A 23624-nucleotide genomic window follows, 5' to 3' on the forward strand; every position below is an offset into this window, starting at 1 on the left:
AATGTCGACAAGCAGAGCATGTTGCGATCGTGCTGAACTCTGGAGAACAAAGCACACGGGTAACTGCAGGAGATTGTAATTGCCGTTATCCTGAAAAGACTCCCATTAGTAATGGCACTATGTTCAAAGTGCTGAACGCATTCGCAAGAAACCGGATATGTGGAAGATCGACAGAAGATTGACGGACCACGCACTGCAACAAACGAGGCAACAACTGTGGCGGTGTCAACATCATTCAGTAAACGCCCTAACGGAAACACACATAGTATTGCCGCTTCTCAATCCTATGCATGGTGAATAAGTGGCACCCTTATAGGCTGTAACTTAACCAACACCGTACAGAAAGTTATCAAGATCGCCGTCTGGAATTTGCTCACTGGGCCACATAGCAACTTCAACAATACCCCACATTCGCCTCTAACATCTTGTTTGCTGATGCTAACTTTTACGTGTGGTGCAAGGTTAGCGAACGTAACGTGCAGTATAGGCCGAATATTAATTCCCGTTAATTCGAAGCAAACGCAGTTGTTCCCGGCAAGATGATGGTATGGTGTGGCGTGTGTGGACTCGCATAGTGAAAAAAGAAATGAAATGAAATGTATCAATTTAATGCCCAAGGATTATCCTCTTCAGGCTAAAAGAGACGGATGATTAAAGGAATTGAGTGATGCTAGAATAATAGGTGGAACGTAAATTTTAGAGGAAACGGGAGCACCGCGACAAAAACTCATACATAGGGTGTTGTTCATCACAAATTTACTTACTCGGGAATCGAATCGGGAATCAGAGATAAACGGTTTACAATTGAGCCACCGTGCCTCGGACTCGCGTTGTGGGTCCGCTCTTCATGGATGGGACCCTAGCGTTGAAGGTTATCGGCAGGTGTTAGAAAACGACATCATGCCATCACTGGTATAGAAGGTTCGGTTGTTTCCTAAGCTTTTTCATCGCGATGACTCTCAGCACTTCTTACAGAACGTGTGGCCGTGAGTACCTCGATCACCACTTTCCTAATGCGTGAATTCCTTTTCAATGTAGTGTGAAATGGCCACCTCGTTCCCTGACCTTACTACACTGAACTACTAAACACTGAACACGTGTTTGGGTAAGATCGATGACTCTTACTGTTCAATATGCTTTTGCGCTGTCCGTGGATATCCCTCCGTACCCTTGTATTGAGACTCACTTTCGTACCTTATGGATGTTTATGAATCTATCTAAGCTTTGTGCGGATCTATTTCTGCAATTGTATGTCTGGTACCTCTTTTCCGTAAGGAAATTTTCCAGATATCTGTGGAATGTCGCTTGTATATGCTTAAGAGGAAGTTCGATTCATATAATTTGAAAACGTTCTGCTACCGCATTTTGTATTTTCTGTAGTTTATTGAGTATTTTGCATTTTCCCTGTATCTAGGTCAATTATGACCCTCTACACACGAAAGGAATGTCCGGTTAATGTAATCACAGTCATACTATATATAAGTTCCTGTAGGTGGATTATATAGCTGGATTTCTCAGCATACTACATCTGTTTTAGTAAGCTCTACATATTTATATATTTATTTAACAATTACCAAATACAGCTCAGAGTTCATTTTATACTGAATATCTAACACCACCAACAACAATAATGGAAAGGATTTGGGAAGGTATCGGCCAGGGCTTGTTTAGTAGGTACCACCCCGACATTTGTCTTGTAGGACTGAAGGAAACTTTGGAAAGAAACAATCGGGATATTCGGCAGCGGAAATCGAACCCAAGACCTCCCGAATGCGAAGTAAACACTCTAACACTTGAACTACTTTTCCTATATAGAAATAAAGAGATGCGGGGTCATGTTATATGGGCGGCCATTTTACGGGATCCGAACAACCAATCTACTTTCCTTAGACTTGCGCATTGATCAATTTACGAGCACCAATGGCACAGGGCAGAGTTTTAATCATGTCAAAGGTAATAAGGACAGTTCCTATCTTGGTATAGAATGAAAGGAAACACATGTTCCTGGAGAAGCGGCAGATACTGTTGATCCGCTGAGCTAAGTTAGTATCAAAGAAAAATAAAGCAGTGACGCGAGTGTCTCATATCCCGCACAGAACATTTACCTTTATATGACTATGTTCCTTACTCTGTTCAACTCAGCTTGTATTACTTTCATACTATAAAGATAAACAAGAAAGTTCTGTTGCTTTTCCCCCACTAGCTTCTAACATGAATATGTTACCTGAGACGTTCGTGGAACATCAAAAATTATCCCCATCAGCATCTATGACCTTGAAGGCCATGGATTCCATCGTGGTAGAACTTGGTGGACCGTGAAGCGAAGAAGATATCACGTGCATTTTGCAACTCTACTAAGGATTTGAACTGGCGTCCTCTAAGGTGATTTTCCAAGGAATAGGACAGGTGATAATCTGACGGTTCAATGTCACGGGAGTACAGTGGTTGCAATAGTGTTTCCCATCCGAAGCGTAGAATGGTGTCTCGGGTCATCCTAGTCACGTGGGGCTTAGCGTTGTCCTGTAACAAGAGGACTCCTTTGAGATACAGAAGTGCTGACCCAAGAGTTTTGAGTTTTTCTTTAACACGCATCAACTGCTTACACTACATAGTTGTATTGATGCTCTGACCAGCTGGTAGCAATTTCTGATGCACGATGTCGCGAGGAGCCTACCAAACACACAAGAGGACCTTCTCCTGTTGCAGTGCTGGTTTCGGCTGTTTTGGAACCGATTTATGGGATGCTAACCAATGATCACGGCGCCGTGGAGCGTCGTACAGGACCCACTTCTCATCACATGTCAACGCCCTGTCCAGAAATCCCCCTTTCTCAAATGAGACAGCAAAGAAACACAGGTGTCTACTCGCGTTGTCTTCTGGCCCGGTGTCAAATCATGTGGGACCCAACTTGTAGTGCTTCCTAAGTTGATGGAGGTTCTGCCGAATGGTTTCTTTACTCACAATGAATTGTAGTCCCAGTTCCTCACATGTCTGGCCATTGCTCGCCTCAATTGCTGCCTGAAGATTTTCTTTTTGTACATGTGTTGGTCTTCCGGGAAGTGGTGCGTCTTTGAGTACTTCATCACCATCCTGAAACTTGTTAAACCATCGCTGCATTGTCCGCGTAGTCACGACAACCTCACCAAAGGCCTGTCATATCTTCGGTCCCGCTGCAGTGGCGTTCGACCCCAGTTTGATCCCATAGAGTATACATGCCCTTATGACGGTCTGTGGAGGTCCCATGTTCACTCTGTCCTTATGCAAGTTCACGGTGTAACTGAACTGCCACAACCAGGTAGTATGTTGAGTATACCCACACCAACAAGTGACGTTCGCCTTATTTTCGTTCACATTCAATTCCCGGTGTGAGGGCCAATTGAACACAAACCTTCACAAAAAAATGACAGAACTTTCTTGGTTACCTTTATAATACTGGCAATTATGCCAAATAACCTTCCTATACAAACAGAAATAGCCTCGTCGGCAAGCAATATGCTACGTACAAACATAGTATCCAGTTCGTTTACTTCGTAACCCATGTGTAGTATTCCATCTCTTGATCTGATTTATTCTTGTTTATTTTATGTTCCACGTGCACCTCATAAGGATGATAAATATTGGTATGCAATACTAGGGAAATTTAGGATTGGCTTGTACCACTTTGCAGATACCGAGTACTGCTTTTAAAACTTTTCACAAGCCATTTTAGCCGCCTCTTTGTTAGTGGTTGTCTTTGGTCGCCCACTATGTCCCTTATCTTGCTCAGTGTCAGTTTTTCGGAATTTCGCGATCAAATACACGACCGTGGTGTGCGATACTGGACGTCTGTGTGAGTGCTGCCTCTTGTATTTCTCTGCAGTGTCTTTGGGGCTGTGTTCCTAAGCACATTCGGATGAGTTCTATATTCCGTTACTTGATTAGAGTAATTCTAGCCCACCCGCAGCAATATTTCATGTCAGTAATAATGAGTCATTTAAAGCATTCGGTTTTCATAACATGCAAACGTACAATATAAGAAAGATACAAATACACTATTGGATTCCTGAGCTCACATCGATGTCGCTTGATATTTGTCATGTATTGCATTTAATATGCTGGATTTTAGGATGTTGACTTCGGTCGCCATCTCACAATTTGTTCTCCCCTCTAGTCCATCTCTCATTAACCAATTTCATATTCACAATCTCAAGTTTCAAAATAAAGTGGTGTCCCAAGACTTTTGTCTCACCCTATATATTAAAATTGTACTTCTATTAAAATCATCCTAATGAGTTTAATAATAATACTAGCAATGAACACTTTTGAATTATGTGCGACGGTGAAACAAATCAATTTATAATGCCGAGATCTTATGCGAGAGTGACATATGTACATATTCTCTACCACAACTTGCAAATATTGACACTATATATCTGATAATTCCCTGTAAAATTTCTAAACGATTTAGCTCTTTCTGTTAAATACATAGAGAGTTATGAAAATAGTTAATTATAATGAAAATATTATTACGACATATATTATTCTTTGTTGAAAATATTATTCTTTGTTTCGATTCATTTTCATTGTTCAGGAACAATTCTTGTAATGGTTCTATGTTCATAATAGCACACATGTATAATAGTGTAAATAAATAGAGCAAGCTTATATACTATTTGAAATTATTGCTACATTACCTATATATTTTCATAGGTGTATCGATTCCGTAAACTGGCAAAAAGTGAGTACTAGAACGTCATGTATTATTAATCCATATAGTGACCTCTGGTTAACCTAATGGCATTCTTTATCTCCAATTTGATTGCAAATTACTTACGAAATTGTTTTATAAACTTGAAAATCTCTTAAACACTAAACAATTTTAATTATACATTTGTGTTACGTTCTACGTAGTCTTGCAAGTTAATAATACAGAATTGTTTTTAAAATTGTAGCAATCCGATGCAGTGTTGATGACATGTGTGTTTTATTCATCCTATATGAAATAAGGCCTCAGGCGTACAAAATATGTATGCATGCACATTTTTAATTCTTATTTTCACCTTTAATTTGATTTTCGCTGAAACGTCCATAATAATAATAATGCTTCTATTCAACCAAAATTATTCGATTTAGATCATACTTTTAGTGGTTGTAGATCTTGACCAGTTTAAAGAAACTTGTGGAATATTATGCGGAGCAGACTTTTGATTTCTAAGTTATACGTAAACAAAATCAAATGTAGGACCATTTTCACGGCTATTTGTATGTTTATTTGAGTCAGTACACAAGGTGTGATCAAAAGTATGGTGAATGTTGTTGTACAGTGCCATATACCGATGTTGTATCCATTTTAACTATTAAGGCCCGTAGCCTAAACCTTTGGTATAGTCAGTGTCGAGTTTGAATGAGTTATGACATGTTAATTGGCTTCCAGAGGCAGAAGAGTGAGGACGTGTTAAGGGATCTGTCGCGCACCAACATTAAATTTTGTTCTAAGCTACGAAAAGCGCCAAATACCTCACGACATGTCAAAATCAGTGTATGGTGATGAAGCGGTGGCACTGGAGACTGTTTACAAGTGGTATGAGCGATTCAAAGGCAGGAGTCGGTTGAAAATTTGCAACGTTCGAGACATCCTTCGACGTAAAAAAAAAGAAAGAAAAGATGCAAACCTGCAAAAAGTTGCACAAATGATTTGCTCAAACAGGCAAATGACTATTTGAGAGCTTTATTTGAAAGTACTTTTCAACTACCGATTAGATGGGTAAATGGCTTCCTTGTTCACCATTAAAACGCGCCGTGTGCTTTTGATCAGTGAGTTTTTGGATGAAAAAATATAACATAATGCAACTTCTGGCTCTTCTGAAAAATTAAAATCGTGCTTAAAGGAAAACGTTTTAACACCATTCCTGCCATTGATAAGGCCACGACAGAGAAGCTAAACGCCTTTCCGAAAGAAGCCTTCCGGAAATGCTTGCAGTCATGAATTCAGCATTGGGATAATTGCATTGTTAGCCAATGACAGTAGTTTGAAGGAAATTAAATCAAATTTCATGTCATGTTATTACTTTTTAAAAAAATAACATTGTTCATCATATTTTTGATGACACGTTGTACGCTATAAAGCTTCCTCTATAACCACTGAAAGTACCATTTGTTCAATAAAATTGCTAATAGGAGTGAAATTTAAGTTCGAATATAAGCAGTATTAAGCTTTATGTACTACTCAACTATTCGTATACGAAAGTGTCAATTCTCGCATGCATGGTTGATATTCTAAAAGTCTGATATTGGTTTCGCCATTTGGTGATCGTGAATGTATTCAGCTTTAAGTACTCCAGCGCAAGACAGATGATCTAATACTGGTACATGGAATTTACAACTAAAATAATATTATTTTTAGTTTGTTTCCTCAGGATGTCGCTTCCGGTCCAATTGTTGTAGTTCTCCCAAGTAATGATATTAATGTCGAAACAAAATCTATATTATCTCTGATTACTATAAAACAGTAAGTCAATAAGTAGCCGCAAGCAGTTTTTATTATGTATTACCACAAGAGTACAATGCTTTTATTCATATCATTTTTCAGCATAGTGAACCTACTTTTCAATGCACCTGGTCCACTGTTTCACAAGCTTTCCAATACCCTCTGTAAAAAGGGTTTTTGGTTGCTCAGCAAGCCACAAATGAACCGATCTTTCACCTGTTGACTGTAGCTGAGTCTATGGTCTCTGAGAGCATCTGTAAGTGGACCAGACATATGGTAGTTCGGCGAAGCGAGATCGGGACTGTGTGCATGATTCTCCAATTCGTCGAAGCGCAGCGTCTGAGGACATAAAAAGGTGTGGGCAGCGGTAAATGGACGCGCATTGTCATGCAACAATCGACCTCTGCGTTTATTACGAATTGCAGACTTCAACTTGCCTACCAGCATATTACTATACCTTTTACTTTTTATTGTTGATTCATTTTCCAGGTAATGTTCCAGGATTAGCTCTTGTGAGTCCCAAAACACTGTGAGCATCACTTTAGCTGCAGAAGGTTGATCTTGTATTTCTTCTTGACGGGAGATCCGGGGTGTTTCAATTTCGTGCTGTGGCGTTTGCCCTCTTCTTCAAAGTGATGAATCAACGTTTTATCTCCAGTGGTGGTTTATCTGAGAAACGCTTCGCCTTCGTCAGCACAAGGATCCAGTAGATCCTGACAGATTCTCACACGGTTTCGCATGTGCTCTTCATTATTTCTTTTTCAGAACCCATCTCGCACAGACTTTTTGAAAGTTGAACTGGTTATGCATTATGCCATATGCAAAACCACGACTAATATGCTTATGGATTGTCACTCCAAAACAGTCACTCATCTGTTATTCAGAATCAAGACACGAACTTGTTAAATAATGTCATCAGTTGTTGCTGTAGCTGAACGCCTTGCTCTTTACTCATCCTTCGCCCTCGTTCGATCGCTTTTGAACAGTTCAATCCACTGGTAAACACTTCACATTGTCCTCGTATTTTGCTAAAAACTTGTATGAAATTCCTCTCTGGGCACACCTTCAGGTCCACGGAAAACAGATGACAGAACGTTGTTCTTCTTTACTGTACATAGAACGTGGAGCTGCCATTTTTACTTCACAACAGCGCAAAAAGCATCGAAAAGATAAATCTGCAACCTACAGTAGGCGAAGGTAACGGTGACACCTAACGCCTGGTGAGCGGACATGAAAAGAAATAGAGAAATGTGGCATTTACCTATTGACTTATCCTTGTAGATTAGATTACTGTTTAGGGGGCGCGGTGGCTCTGTGGTAGAGCGTTCACCTCTGGTGCTTGGGGTCCCGGGTTCAAACCCTGCTCCCGCCAAGTGAACTTTGTGGTGGACAAACACCGTGCTCGTGGGTTTTCTCGGGGTTCTCCCGTTTCCTCCCACTTTCTTCATTTCACTCATCTCTCATCATCACCGTCTCCTTTAGCCTAACCGGCATAATCGTGGGACGTAAAACTTAAAGATTTCATTTCATTTTAGATTACTGTTTATTTTCTGCAACAAACTTCGCTACTATTGAATATCCAGTCGAAAGCTGCTATAACATAGTTTGATTCAGGACCATCTAAGGAAGCCAAAGCACAAACAGTCACACATAAGCATCTATGAAATCAACAAAAAATCAACAACCAACAGTACAGACGTGACCAACGAACGCAAGAATAACGAACTGTTCATCAGCATACTAACAAATAGGCTAACTCGACATAATATTATATGTTAATCAATCGCAATAACTTTAATCGATCTTGAATCAACTTGTTCCTTCAGCATCATAGCAATCACCGTGAAAATTTCATCTTATGCCGTATGCTGTTCGGTTATTGAGCTAAGCGTAATAATTGACATCCAACACTGTATGTTTAGCTTAATTGACATCCAACTCTATATGTTTAGCATAATTGACATCCAACTCTATATGTTTGGCTTGAGAATATCTGTCTCTCAATAACAAGAGCGTCTTGATCAATCTTCTTTCTTTCTTTATCTCTCTCTCTCTCTCTGTGTCTATATATATATATATATATATATATATATATATATATATATATATATATATATATATATATATATATATATATATAATACGTAATATATACAGTGAAACCTCTCTAAAGCGGACAGCCGTGGGGAATCAAAAATTGTCCGCTATAGAGAGGTGTCCGTCTTAAAGGGGATATTTTCTTACGTAAATTAATAAATAGGGCAATATGCAATTAGAAAAAAAATGCATGAATCATGTATTCACGAATATTACCAAAATGTTACTGTACCTGCATTATCCTTCGCCATCCAATACTTTATGTTCTAGGCACAACATGCAAATAATATGTAGTAGTTCTCTGCACTCTACATTTATCATTACTTAGTAGGTTTTCAGTATGTTGCTTTAATCTGTGGGTTAATTACACTCCATTAGTTTCTTTTTTGAGACAATATGCGTACCGGCAGGCAAAAAATAACGAAAATTTCTTCTCCTTGGTTAGAGGATCCAGTGGGACAGCAGAATGATGTGTCACCCCAAAAGGCGGGCGACTGCCAATCACTTTTGTATATAAAACAGCTTGGGTGGGAGTGGAATGCAAGCAAAAAAAAAAAAAAAAAAAAAAAAAAAAAAAACAGGAGAGTGTTGTTAAACGGAGAAGCTTCATCTGTGTTATTGAGCAGACAATTGAGGAGGCAAAATGTTGTCGCAATACTTCCTTGGTGACACATGTATGAATTACTAAAGCTGTATTTTTACAGTACTTTTCAACTGGTTTCTAGAGAAAGTGTCCGTAGTACGGAGGTAAATAATACCTATAAAACACAGAAAAGACTGTCCGTGTCCGTACTAGAGAGTGTCCGCTTTAGAGAGGTTTGTCAATATGTTTTTATCCTATTACAGTGTTTGGGGATTACAAAATATGTCCGTTACGGGAGGTGTCCGCTTTATAGAGGTGTCCGTTAGTAGAGGTTTCACTGTATATCGAGAGAGAGAGAGACAAATAAAGAAAGAAGATTGATATATACCAAGGTCTGCTCCTGGCAAGTACAAAACCACGGCGGAGACATACGAAGTGATCGAATGCCAGCGATATTAGTGTTGAATCCATAGTTACAAAAAAGAGTGATACTTCCGATCCTGTTCACATCCGATTTAAGCCTCCATTAGTACGCAAGTGGGTGAAATGGTGACACATAAAACCATCGAAATTTTCGGATATTAGTGTTGAATCATTAGTTTTCAGCGTCGCTGAATTAACTGGTGGTTGATATGATGCCGTTAAAGTTCAAGTTCCGCCCGGAATGGTAGCAACACTCCCTTAACCCTTCTAGGGTGAATTCGAGGGGCAGATATAAAAAGGTAAAAAAAAGACCGACATTACTGTCTAAGACGTCGCGTGTGTAAAGACTGAATCTCCAGATACCATTTAAAGTAAAGTTCAGCCTCCATTAGCACCTAGGGGATGAATTCTGGCATTTAAAATAATTGAAAATGAACGGTATTAGTGTCGACTCCGTAGATTTCAGGGTCCTTAAGTTGATTGATAGTAGTTCCGATGACCTCCTAAGCAGTTAATCCTCCAGTAAGGATAATATTCCTAGCACACCTAGGAAAAGTGGAAGTGGGTAACATATAAAATTATTGGAAACAACCAACATTAGCGTAGAGTTCATAATTTTTGAAGTTGCTGAGAAAATAAAATAAAATCTTCCAGTTGTATGTCCCACGATTATCCCGTCTAGGTTAAAGCAGACGGTGATGATGAAAAATGAAAGCAATGGTGGAATAAATAAAATGGGAGAAAACTGGAGAGCCCCGAGAAAACACGTACACGGTGTTTGTACACCACAAAGTCCACTCGGCGGAGTTGGGATAGAATCTGGGACCCCACACACCAGAGGTAAAGACTCTACACCTGAGCCATCGCTGGCCCCTTAGTTGCTGAGATGAACAGCAATACTTAGGGTGCCGTTTAAGTCCAAGAAAATCCTCATTAGTACCTCTGGTACGTGGGAATAGTGACATGAAAGAATAATATAAAATGACCGATGTTAGCATGAAATCCATAATCAACTGCATGGGGGTTAGAAGGGGCGAAAAGTAAAATGTCTGAAATGACTAAAATTAGAGACGAATCCATAGTTTGGGTTCATCAAGCTATTAGGTTGCAATCGCAATGACATTTAATCCCAAGTTAAGGCATGAATAAGGATGCCAGCTGCATTGGATATTTACAGGGGCAACACCTACGACGTTGATGGCACAACTATAAATATTTGGGTGTGTGTGTACGAATGTATATTCCAGCGTAACTCCGGAAGATCTGGAACAATTTTGGCCAAAATTGGTAGTCATTTAACTTTCAATCGGAAAATAGTACTTTAGTAGAAAGGCACCTTAAGAAGTGGGATTTGGAAAGAGTAAACGACCGATATTAATGTGCAATGCATAGTTTTCGGGTTGGGTTGAAATTAGTGGTGACGTTCTCAATGACGCTTAAGTCCAAGTTCATTCCTATCGACATTGGATGTGGGGGGAGGTGAAAAATAAAATGCCAAAAATGAATTAAATTTTGTCGAATTCATAGTTTTGGGGATTTGGTAAAATATCAAACTTGTTTGAAATGACTTTTGGAAGATACTACTCATTCTACCTGGAATTTTAAATTATATCAGTTTCATTAAGGTCCTTTTTGTGAGGATAGAGAGCTTTTATATCTGTCCCCAAGTAAAGAATTTTATATACGCTTCATTGAAATTAAGTAGAGTAGAATATGTTCTATATTATTTTCATTACGCTTTCATTGAAATCCATATTCTAAGGGAAAGAGATTCAAATATATGTCATAAATCTATTCTCCCTGTGGGAAGAATTGAAATGTCAGTTAGTATTATATAAAGCAGAAACAGCAAAAAGGAGCACAGATGGACAACAAGTAATCTTATGTGATAAAACAAATAGTAGTCAAATGGATAACATTTGGGAATAATTCTAAATTTTTTGGCATATTTTCCATATTAGTCCGTCATGTATGAGGAACTACGGCCTTTTCCGATCACACTATCTGAAAATAATAATAATAATAATAATGGGGAAGGAAGGGATCAGACTGTGATCTTTATGTTCGGCACCATCCCAGATTAGTGTAGTGTGAGTCAGGAAAGCCTAGGAAACACTTCATTCAGGCTATATGGCCCGAAAAGTACTCGACCGAGTGTCCTAAAGGGGAATCAAACCACTAACAGTAAAAAGGAAACGTTAGCTACGTTTCTTCAAAGGAGCCCCTATTAAAGAAGAAACACGTTTCATTATGATAGCAGCAATGGAGCCGAATAAATATCGTGCCTTCGCCAGTTTGCGACCGCAGCGAAACGCATTTTTTTCTCGTCGTTTCCTACATGTTTGTGATATTAATTTGCGATGAATTATATCACGCACCCTATTGTAATCAAGGGATCAGCAGTTCCATTTCTAGGTGTTACAAGCTATTCAAAGGCAAGGGTACGCCATGACCTTATTTGCCTGATATCGTTACCGAGAAAGATTGTAGGACTATAACATAATGAGTGCAGTAAGAAACCTACCTATACCTAGGGTAGGCCCTAAAACGGTAGGAAAACCAAATTACAACACATTTTACATAGAACAAGAGGAACAGAGGATAGGACAGCCAATAACCATATAGGTAGATGACGTCAAGCAAAAGCTATTAACGAGCTCCTTCGTGGCTAAGCGGTTAGCGTACGCGCCTTTGACGTGATTCGATTTCCGGCGGGAGCTTATGTGGTTCGGATTCCACGTTAATCAGTAGGTCCCGTCTCATATAGCCTCGCTGCTGAAAAGGACGTTAAACTCAAAATCAACTCAACTCAGCAAAAAACTATTAAAATGCATTTGTCAGTAACGTTGTGATGGCAAAGAAAGCGATTTCGCAGTTCTAAGGGATTGACAGACATGCCTGGATGTAACGGTTTGTCCAAAGTATGCAAAACGTAAACCTTGACAGGGATCATTGTGTCAACTGTGCATGTTTCTATAATAATGATACAATGAATAACAATCGCAATTAAATGAGAACGCCACTACATATGTAAGAAATAGCTTTATAGACACCACTAAAGAAGTTGTTCAAAACGCCGCCCTCCGACGTCATTACAGGCATTGCAACGGCAACGCAATTAGTCCCCAAAAATGTTAAGATATGCTGTGCCTTCCTGATATTATGGCTAGCGGCAACAGTTCTTGCAACTAGCTCTTTATCAGACACTACAGGTTTTCCTAGATCAGAGGTTTCATAAGCCACCACGGAAAACACTATAATGGGTTTAGGTCAGGTGAACGAGCAGGCCATCACACGGGACAACCTCGTCCTATCCATTGCTCCAGAAAAATACGGCTCAGGCATTCCTGCAAGTTATGTGGGAAATGGGACAGGGCTCCGTCATGTTGAAAGCAAATGGGCTGTTGAAACTCTAGCTGAGTCTCTTCCAAGAATTCTTGTAAGACGTTTTGCCAAGCATAACGATGAGAACTCTCCCCTTAATACATGACTATTTCAGCTATTGAAGACAATATATTTGTAAAGCACGCTTCATCACTAAAAAGTATATGCGTTGGATCCTGCTCACACACTCGATAGAACTACTCACAGGAGTTCACATGTTTATCGTAATCATTGTCTAATAGAGGTTGTACTTTTCTAAAGGCAACCAAGAAAGTTCTGTCGCTTTTTGTGGAGGTCTGTGTTCAATTGACCCTCACACAGTGAGTTGATTGCGAATGGAGAAAAGGCAAAAATCAGTTGTTAGTGTAGGCATATCCAACATACTACCTGGTTGTGGCAGGTCAGTTACACAGTGAATTTGCGTAAGGACAGAGTGAACATGGTACTTCCGCAGAGCGTCAAAAGGGTGTGTATGCCATACAAGTTCAAACTGGGTTCAAATAAAGCTGTAGCGTAGCGAAAGATATGCAACGCCTTTGGTGAGGTTGTTGTGACTACGCGAACAGTGCAGCGGTGGTTTAACAAGTATAAGAACGGTGACGAAACAGTAGAAGACGCACCATCTGCGGGACGACCAACACATGAATAAAATGAAGATCTTCAGGCAGTAATTGAGTTGAAAAGTGGCCAGACGTATGAGGAACTGGGACTACAATTCAATGTAAGTGGATATACTATTCGGCCGCACCTCCATCAACTTGGGAAGCACTACAAGTTGGCTTGATGGGCCCCACATGATTTGACTCCGTTTCAGAAGGCAACCTGTGTTTCTTTGCTGTCTCGCCTGCGGAAGAAGCCATTTATGGACAGGGTGTTGACATGTGACGAGAAGTGGGTCCTGTGCCAAGCTTCACCATTGGTTAGCATCCCATGAGCCGTTTTCAAAACAGCCGAAACCAGCACTGGACAGGAAGAAGGCCCTCCTGTGTTTTGGTGGACTGCTCGCGGAATCGTGCATCGGTAACTCCTACCAGCTGGCCAGAACGTTAATGCAATTCTGTACTCTCACCAGTTAAGCCGTCTTCAAGAAAAACTCAAAACTCTGGATCCAGAACATTTTAATTTTAAAGTAATCCTCCTGTTAGAGGACAATGCTAAGCCCCACTTCACTAGGATGACCCGGGACACCATTCTACGCTTTGGAAAGGAAACATTATTGCATCCGCCATACACCCGGACATTGTACTGTCCGATTATTACCTGTTCCATTCCTTGGACAATCACCTTAGATGGTGCCAGTTCAAATCCCTAGTAGAGTTGCAAAATGCACTTGATACCTTCCTCTCTTCACGGCCTACCACGTTCTAACGCGATGGAATCCATAGCCTTCCAGAACGTTTGCAGAAGATCATTGATATTGACGAGGACTATTTTTGTTTTTCCAGGTACATCTTACGTGACATATCGATGTTTGAAGGTGGTGGGTGAAAAGGCTTTCTTCGTTGCCTTTGTAATAAACGATACGCACTTAACAGCTGTTCTCCTAATATTTAACATACAGTGACATGATTTGCTCCTCGAGCTCTTGTGCTTACTGCTACTGGTATATGTTCTTCCAAAGAGACCTTGGAATCCTTGGAGCACCATCTTCGGACACATAAGGTAGTACAGACAACTTCGGAGTAGCCGTGCAAATACATTGGCAAACATGGAATGACGCGGTGTTTTTTCTTGCGGGTATCTTGCTTGATATAATCTGGGTACCGTTTGCTCACACACACACCAGCATCGTCATGCACTATTCCGCTATTCCGCTAGTCCCTCAATTTCATAGTCCCATTGTGGTTGAATAATATGCTGAATGAACACAACATACAGGCAGGGTTGTAAATGAAACGTAGAAAAGAAACAAGCAGGCTACTGCTGAAATCTTGTAAATATCGGACATACGAATTTAGTGTTACACAAGGTCTTGTATTATCTGTCAGGAAAGTAAATGTACACCTATTTTTCGAGTCTGGCATTCCTGCGCTCCATCCGTGGAGAGTATGAGAATTAAATCAATCAAATGTTTACTGAGGGGCAAAAAGAAAAGTTTAATCTGAATAAGACATTGGAGAAGGGCACAAGCTGTGAATACGAATAGTGCATAGTGCAAATAAAGGACGACACCGAAACAGAAAGCCAGAAACAGCAGTTAAACTTAGAAAAAAGAGTAAAAATTTTCGAAGTGGTAACATAAAACACAAATACAACAAATACGCCGACAACTAAAAGTTTACTACGGCATGATCTTGGTGTAGTGGTTAAGGTGCTGGCTTACAAATGCAAAAGACGCCAGTTCGAATCCCCTTCAAGGACATTTTTTAAAATTTTTGTTAATAATACATACAGCTCATGAGAGATGGTAAAAGAAGTCGTATTTAGTCTTTCGTAGCAATTACTATTGGTAATGTTTAGTACTGATAATACTTGTTGTCTGCGTATTGCTTTTATTCTTGTCTTCATTTCGAAAGAAAAGAATATCCGAACAAATGCCACCAAAATTCCGCTTATTTTGAATGTAAACGCCATTTACAATTACTAAAGAACAAACATTGAACGTTCCGACGTAGCTGCAAAAAAAAAAAAAAAAAAAAAAAAAAAAAGTGGAGGGGTTCGAACCCATACTCATGGTTATTAAAAATACTATATCCACATGCCTTACACCTCTCGACCACGTTTCTACGTTAGCAAGTAAGAGGCTTGTGTTTATGTTAGGCTGGTGAATACGTTTTGCAAAGAGGCTTGGTTTAGCTTTGACGCAGCACAGGTGCGAGAAGGGAGCAAAATACTTCTTCTCTCTCCCTCTGTGTGTCTATTTATCTCTCTCTCTCTCTCTCTCTCTCTCTCTCTCTCTCTATATATATATATATATATATATATATATATATACTATTTTCTTTCTGTTGATGCTATCGATGAACTAAACGGGGAAACTAAAATACAACTGTTTGCAGTATAATTCAAAATATAGCCAAGTGGAGAGACGTACCCACGGGGTGTCCACCGGGTCCGGACTCCTCGGAAAAGTTCCTAAGTTCCAAAGAAGGGGAAAATAAAACTTAAAGATTTCATTTCACTTTTTATCCTGAATACTTGAATTTCTTCGTCATTGTCACCTCTTTTTCGTCGAGTCGTATTATATTGTCGATTACATTTTTTTCTAAAAGGACAATCTAAATATTCTGTCTTAGTTTTACTAATTCTAAGCTCTTTGCTCTTGGCTATAATACGACTCGACGAAAAAGAGGTGATAATGACGAAGAAATTACCTCTGCAAAGCTTTTATATTTACCTCTGCATATCCTAAAAATTAGTATATTATATGCCTTACTGTTGCGTGATATTCAGTTATTTTTACTACAGTTATTTTCCTTAAAACATACAGTAGAATACTTTCTACATGAAACTTCAGTGGAACAATCTAGTTTAAAATTTTGGTAGTTGCGGAGGTGTGTCTTGAAGGTACGGAACCCTTTCCCCGTAATCTCTATTTTTAAATAAATTTTGCCAAATTCTAGGGCAAGTTTAAAACTTTTAATGCCATTATTATTATTATTATTATTATTATTATTATTATTATTATTATTATTATTATTATTATTATTATTATTATTATTATTATTATTATTATTATATCAACACCTTGTATATTCTTTAAAAGATATGCGGTTTGTATCTGAATAGTAAAAGCTAATTTACTGTCGATCTCAGTCGTCGAGAAGTCTTCAGGAGGGAAGGACATCGGTCACGTTCTGGGTTTGAGTTCCGAAGGGGCAAGTATTCGTGCTCGAGCCAAAAATTGTTAAAAGTTTTAGGCTTCAGCCAAACATGTTCAAAAGAGCTGGGACCGGGTTTAGGCTTCTCAACGGCTCGAGAGGCTCGGCTTATAGTTCATTCACTACCGAACCGAACCGAGAAGTGAGCCGAGCCAACAGGTCACCCAACCGAGCCGATTTGAGCCATCGGCATAATTGAGCTGAGTCGAACCGTGCCAATGGACTAGTTTCAACTTAGTTGGCTCGAACCGGTTCACATGAGCCGAGTAGGTGACCCATCCCAACCGAGAGAGTTCGAGCCATTGGCTCAATTGAGCCGAGTCGATGGCTCATCCCAACCGAGCCGACTCGAGCTGTTCGCTCAGTTGATACGAGCCGAGCCGGTTAATATCACTACCCGGGTTGGTCTTCTGCTTGGGCTCAAGAATTCGACCGTGCAGGTCTCAGCCTTGATTTTAAGAACTATAGTATATACTTATATTGGTGATTACGACATTTGAGGCTGTCTCGTAATAATTAAAAAGAAACTCTTGTCCTCTCGTTATCTAGACGAGACGAGATACACTAAAATTGCCCCACGAGACGCACTAAAATTACGAGACGAGATGAACCCCTGTTGTGAGCAACACTAAAAGTATTCCACATTACTGCTTACATTTCTCATGGTTTTGCTTTCCAGTCTAATCAGGCCATTATTTCAAAACGAGTTAAAACGAGCTGAACGACCGAGCGAGCCATTATCAAACTCGACTCAACTCGAAAGTCGACCTCGAAAACAGCGACTTGGCTCGGAACTCAACTCAAGAAAATTACCTTTGACTCGACTCGAATTGAACTCGCTGTTTTCGAGGTCGACTTTCGAGTTGAGTCGAGTTTGATAATGGCTCGCTTTCAAGTTAGACAAATCAGAGGGTGGTAATATTAAAAACTGGAAATTTTCCCGAATTTCGCCCATGTGAGTCTCTACGATAGGCAAATTTCTTCAGAAATGTGTCTATTGCAGAGACCATCTTGCTAGAAATGCCGTAAAATTTCTATGCAATTTTGCCTTTTTGTCTATCATCACCTCTGAAACTTAAAGAGAGAGAGAAAGAGAAAGAGAGAGATGTTCCCGAAACTGAGAGTGAGGTGCTTCCATTCAAATCAACGAGTTGACAAATAGACGCTTACATAATGAGAATGCGGAATACAAACAACTATAAAACATCAAAGTGATAATTGCAAGCATTATCACCTAAAGTTCCGGAACCGTGACGGTCAGTGAAACATGATCCGATGTCGGACGTCGAGAAATAATGTGATAATGAAATGAAAACAGAACTTTAGAAAAGAAATTATTATGATGCACTAGACACAATATGATTGCCTGTTTCTTCTCCTCATGTAAATAGTCTCATTTTAGCGATGCGAGACGAAGCCTGTGTCTCGTCTCGTGGCTATCCCAGTGTCATCTTGTGTTTCCAAAACGAGACAAATTGTTATCTCGTCTCCTTTCCTCTAATTTTCTTTCTTAAACCTCATAATAATAGAAGTAAAATTGGAAGCCATGCGACTTCGAAATGTAACGAAGTTTACAAGTTAGAATTGATAATCGGACAAGAGAGGGCTATGGAATGCTTTCGAAACATTTAAAACGCGATGAGTCCAGACAAGGACATGTCCCGTCTCGTGCCGGAAAACGAGACGAGACAGACGCTTTGTCTCGTCTCGTCTCGGATTTAACAAAGCCTATATTTTCTCTCCCATGCTGAATTGGAAACCTCTCACCAGAATTGAAGTGGGTCTTGTGTCAAGTGAGACATGTGGGTTAGATGTGTAAGTCGGTTAGTGGGTCGTGGGTCAACAGGATGTGATCCACTGCAATCTATCACCCACCGTGACCCACCATAAACCAGCGATCCACCATAACCTACAGACTCACTACGACCCACCGACACACTCTGCTTACTGCATTGTATATAGCATCCTCTGAACAGTGGTGAATATGTCTATATTTTACTTTTAGGGTCTCTTTTTTTTTTTTTTTTTTGGCATTTGTTTCTATTTACTTACCTTGAGATGACTATATCTTACAAGGTAAAAGCATACTTTGTTAAATGAACTTTCGCGAGGTAGTAGTGCATATTTAAAGTGTTAATATTATAAACTGGGAGAGCGCAATAACCAGAAATAGCCTAGAAAATGCGTCTTTAAGTTTCGACTCGCCCAATATATGATACGACGCCTAAACTTGCCAAGTGACGGTGTTGCGGAGTGTGGAGCATTCAAGATTCACGCGTAAAGGATTGCGAGTTCGATTCCCGCTCGAGTCTACTTGTTTTTGCTTTTAACAATAAAGTAGTCATTTATAACTACAAGTAAAATATTAATTCACCATATGTTTATAATGCATGAATCAATAGGAATTTTTAAATCAGTTGTAAAACTTTTCAATGTTTCATGTGAACTAGATACAAATATAACCTATTTCGTAAAGTCGTTAAATAAAAAAAAAATTCTTGACGATTCGTGTCTATATCTGTGGACAGAGTGCGAATTGCAAGGAGGATTATTCGGAAATCCCCTTTGGCTATAGCATACATCCAGTATTCCCTAGCGGATTTCCCCCTTATCCCCCTTGCAATTCGCACAATGTCCACAGATATATATACACGAAACTTCGGACACAACGACTGTGGTAACCGTAATACAGCTAGTGATATCAATATATTTATGAAATAGGTTATATTTTGTATCTAGTTCACATAAAACATTGAAAATTTTACAACTGATTTGAAAATTCCTATCGTTTAGAATATATGAACATATAGTAAATTAATATTTTACTTGTAGTTATAAATGACTACGTTATTGGTAAAAAGCAAAAACAAGTTGACTCCAGCGGGAATCGAACGCTGGACCCTTTACACGAGAGTCGTGAATGCTCCACACTCTGCCACACCGCTACTTGATAATTTTAGGCGTCGTACCATATATACGGTGAGTCGAAACTTTCAGACGCTTTTTGTAAGTTATTTCTGACTATTGCGCTCTCCCAGTTTAAATGTGCACTACTACCTCGCGAAGGATGGCCCCTAAGTTCATTTAACAAAGTCTGCCTTGTCCTTGTTAGATATACTCATCTCAGGTAAGTAAATAGAAACATATGCAAAAGAACAAGAAGAAAATGGATATCCTAAAAGTAAAATTTAGACAAATTCACCACTCTTCAGAGGATGCTATATACAATGCACTAAGCAGAGTGTGTCGGTGGGTCCTAGTGGGTATGTAGGTTATGGTGGGTCATGGCGGATGGTGGGTCGCCGTGGATCACGTCTTGTTGACCCACGGCCCACGATCTACTTCTTCTCTGGTGAGAGGCTAACAATCCAGCATGGGCGAGACAATATAGGTTTTGTTAAATCCGAGACGAGACGAGACAGGTCCTTGTCTAGACTCGTCGCGTTTTAAATGTTTTGAAGCATTTCATAGCTCTCTCTTGCCCGATTATCAATTCTAACTTGTAAACTTCGTTACATTTCGAAGCCGCATGGCTTCCAATTTTACTTCTATTATTATGAGGTTTACGAAAGAAAATTAGAAGAAAGGAGACGAGATAATAATTTGTCTCGTTTCGGAAACACGAAATGACACCGGGATAGCCACGAAACCAGTGGCGGATCTAGAAGGTAAAAACTGGGAGGGATGCCTAAATTTCGACTATGATAAGTATATCATGACCTTACTATAAATTTTCAAAACCATATAAATAATAGCTTAAATTATTTTCGTCAATCTGAAAGCGGAGGTCCTAGGTCCCCGCCCCCGAGCTAGATCCGCCACTGCACAAGACGAAACACGGGCTTTTTCTCGCCTCTCTAAAACGAGACATTTTCACACGACCAGATGAAACAGGCAACCATGTTGTGTCTAGCGCATCATAACCATTCCTTTTATAAAATTCTGTTTTCATCTCATTATCAGGTTATTTCTCGAAATCTGACCTCGGATCATCTTCCTTTCATTGACTGTCATTGTTTCCTTCACTAACTTGTGTTCATAATTGTAATTTTTAAAAAAAATCATTCTATTTTCTACGGCTTTCATTCCACGGTCAGTCTACGGTTTTCATTCTACCACTTGTGAAGTAGAATTAACATATGATAGGTTATAATGGTGTTGTGAATGTTTGTTATGTGCCTAATTGTTTGAAACTAGTGTATATTTAGACAATCGATAGTATGTGGGGTTAATTGCATTCATCTATTACTACTTAACTGTCTATGTATGGTATATCTATAAGTGAAGTGTTCTACGTTTTCCTTTGTAGAACAAAGTTGTTTGAAGGCCCTGGATTAAGTGTAATGGAACTGTATAATAGTCTAGGCATGTAACTTTGATGGGGAAATGGAAGTTAAAACTACAGCATGAAGTGTGGAAAGAGGAATCTTTCTTTTTTTTCTCTTGAAATGTCTGTAATGCATTGCTTCTTCCGTTCGCTGTATCGCTATCTGTCTTCGCTGCTTCCTTCAGGCGTTATTCAACGTGCTTCGGTGGCTAGCCTCTGCATGACTCACTATGTAACGCAGTGTTGCAATAACTTCGCCTTGTCGTAAACAAATATAGTGTTTTTGCTGTCTTGAATATCAATAAAACTGGTTGTGGAAAAAAATAACTGAATACGAATCTGCTAAAAGTCTACTTATATAATTTAATATTGTAGTCTCAATATGGTCCCTCAACCCAAAACTTGAGATTGTTTTCACAGGACACATTTGGGGAGAGGGGGAGTTGTGTAAGTCACAATATTTTGGCATTCGGGATATTAGTGATATATTGTTCGGATCTTGGAACCTTAGGTGATAACGCTTGCAGTTATTACTTTGATGTTTATGGCTGTTGTAATCGGCATTCTTATTATGTAAGCGTCTATTTGTCATCTCGTTGATTTGAATGGAAGCAGCACACTCTCAGTTCGGGAGCATCTCTCTCTCTCTCTGCAATAGGCACATTTCTGAAGAAATTTGCCTATCGTAGAGACTCACATGGGCGAAATTCGGGAAAATTTCCAGTTTTTCTGGTCACCACCCTCTGATACAACCCCTGATTAAATATACTTGCTTTCTCATTTTCATTGTCTCACTTCTCTAATAAATTTCACCGAAATTTTTAACTCTTTTTCACTTAACATATTAAACGGGTAATACGCTCTGTTTTACCACCTTTCATGTGCTGTATACATTATTTAAAAAAAACTACTTGGAGCAGATTCGAACCACCGATCTTTGGATTTATAATCTAGCGTCTTAACCACTACACCAAGACCGTTGGTTGCTAAACGCTTAGTTGTTGGTATATTTGTTGTATTTGTATTTTATGTTCCCACTTCGACAATTTTTACTCTATTTTTTTCCGTTTACCACCTGTTTCTGGCTTTCTCTTTCGGTGTCGCCCTTTATTTACACTGTGCATCATTCGTATTCACAGCTTGTGCTCCTCTGCAATATCTTATTCAGATTAGACTTTTCTTCTTGTCCCTCAGTAAACATTTGATTGATTTAATTCTCATACTCTCCATGGATGGAGCGCAGGAAAACCAGACTCAAAAAACAGGTGTACATTTACTTTCCTGACAGATAATACCTTAAAGCACGATAGCAGGGCGTCATTTCGGCAGGGTAGGGAACAACTGCCCAATCCTGAGTTTGAGAAATACATATACTTTCGTCAATTGCCTACTAATATTCCAATCAAAAACGTTAACCACTTACAGTGACTAGCATAATTATTCGGACACTATAGTGTTTGAACAAAAGATGGGATTTATTTCAAAGAAAAAGCAAGTGCAAATAATATGCCATCATTTTCTCTGACATCCAACATACATAAACAATTTTACACTTCGAAAATAAAATAACTTAACAAACAATGTAAAGTAGCGAGATCAAAACAAACACAATACGAATTCGGGTGTTGCAAAATTATTCGGACACCTGACCAGATATGACACTTATCGAGTAAAAATATAAAACTCAATATCTAGTAGGCAGTCCTTTCTGCTTAAGAACTGCGTGTAGTCTATTTGGCATACCATTCACAAGTTTGCGAGTGTATGCAACAATAGTCTTGGCCCATTCTTGATGAAGCACGTCCTTCAGATGCGCCTTCGAGGCTATGCATATTTTTCGAACTTGCTTCTCTAGTTTATCACACATTTCGAAGTTACTTGTCTAGTTTATAACACATTTCTAACTTGTTTCTCTAGTTTATAACACATTTCGAACTTGTTTCTCTAGTTTATCCCACAAATGTTCAATGAGGTTCATATCTGGAGACTAGAGAGGGGAATGGAATGTCTTTGGACAATTGTATAGTAACCACAGATTTACAATATGAGCTGTGTTTCGGGTAGAATTTGAATGTATCTAATATCCACATTTTTCTGCCTTCTTCTTTAAATTATTATCTTTGAGAATTTGCAGGTAGAAGTGTTGTTCAATGAACACCAACTCATCTACTCCAGACGCTGACATGAAGCCCTACCTATACCATTACGCTCCCTCCTTTGTATTTTACTGACGGCTGCAAATTTTGTTCCTCCAGCTCGGTATTGTTTCTTCTCCACACCATTACCTTCCCATCAGAACAGAAGATATTGAACTTACTTTCATCAGTAAAAATCACGTAGTTCCACCAGTTGGCACCCATATACTGGTATTATTTCGCAAAACTAGTCTTTTCTTCCTCTTTGTTTTGTTGATATGAGGCTTTCTGCATGCTACGCGGCCATGAAAACTAGCTCGTCTCAGGACTCTTCTAATTGTATCGGGACTCACGTCGATCTCCATTTATTCTCCAACCTCGGCAATGA

At 39.3% G+C, this 23624-nt stretch overlaps 1 protein-coding gene across 1 annotated transcript in view; it reads left to right on the forward strand.

Moving 5' to 3' along the window:
- The first annotated feature begins 4644 nt into the window (after nucleotides 1–4644).
- LOC145674695 (uncharacterized) overlaps nucleotides 4645–23624 on the forward strand; it is a 79839-nt gene continuing 60859 nt past the window's right edge. The window contains exon 1 of the mRNA XM_081744937.1: nucleotides 4645–4717. The gene's annotated coding sequence lies outside the window, so the exon portion shown is untranslated. The remainder of the gene's footprint in view (nucleotides 4718–23624) is intronic.

This window comes from Thermobia domestica, chromosome 17 (genome assembly GCF_964235325.1).
Source record: "Thermobia domestica chromosome 17, izTheDome1.hap1.1, whole genome shotgun sequence".
NCBI classification, from domain to species: domain Eukaryota; kingdom Metazoa; phylum Arthropoda; class Insecta; order Zygentoma; family Lepismatidae; genus Thermobia; species Thermobia domestica.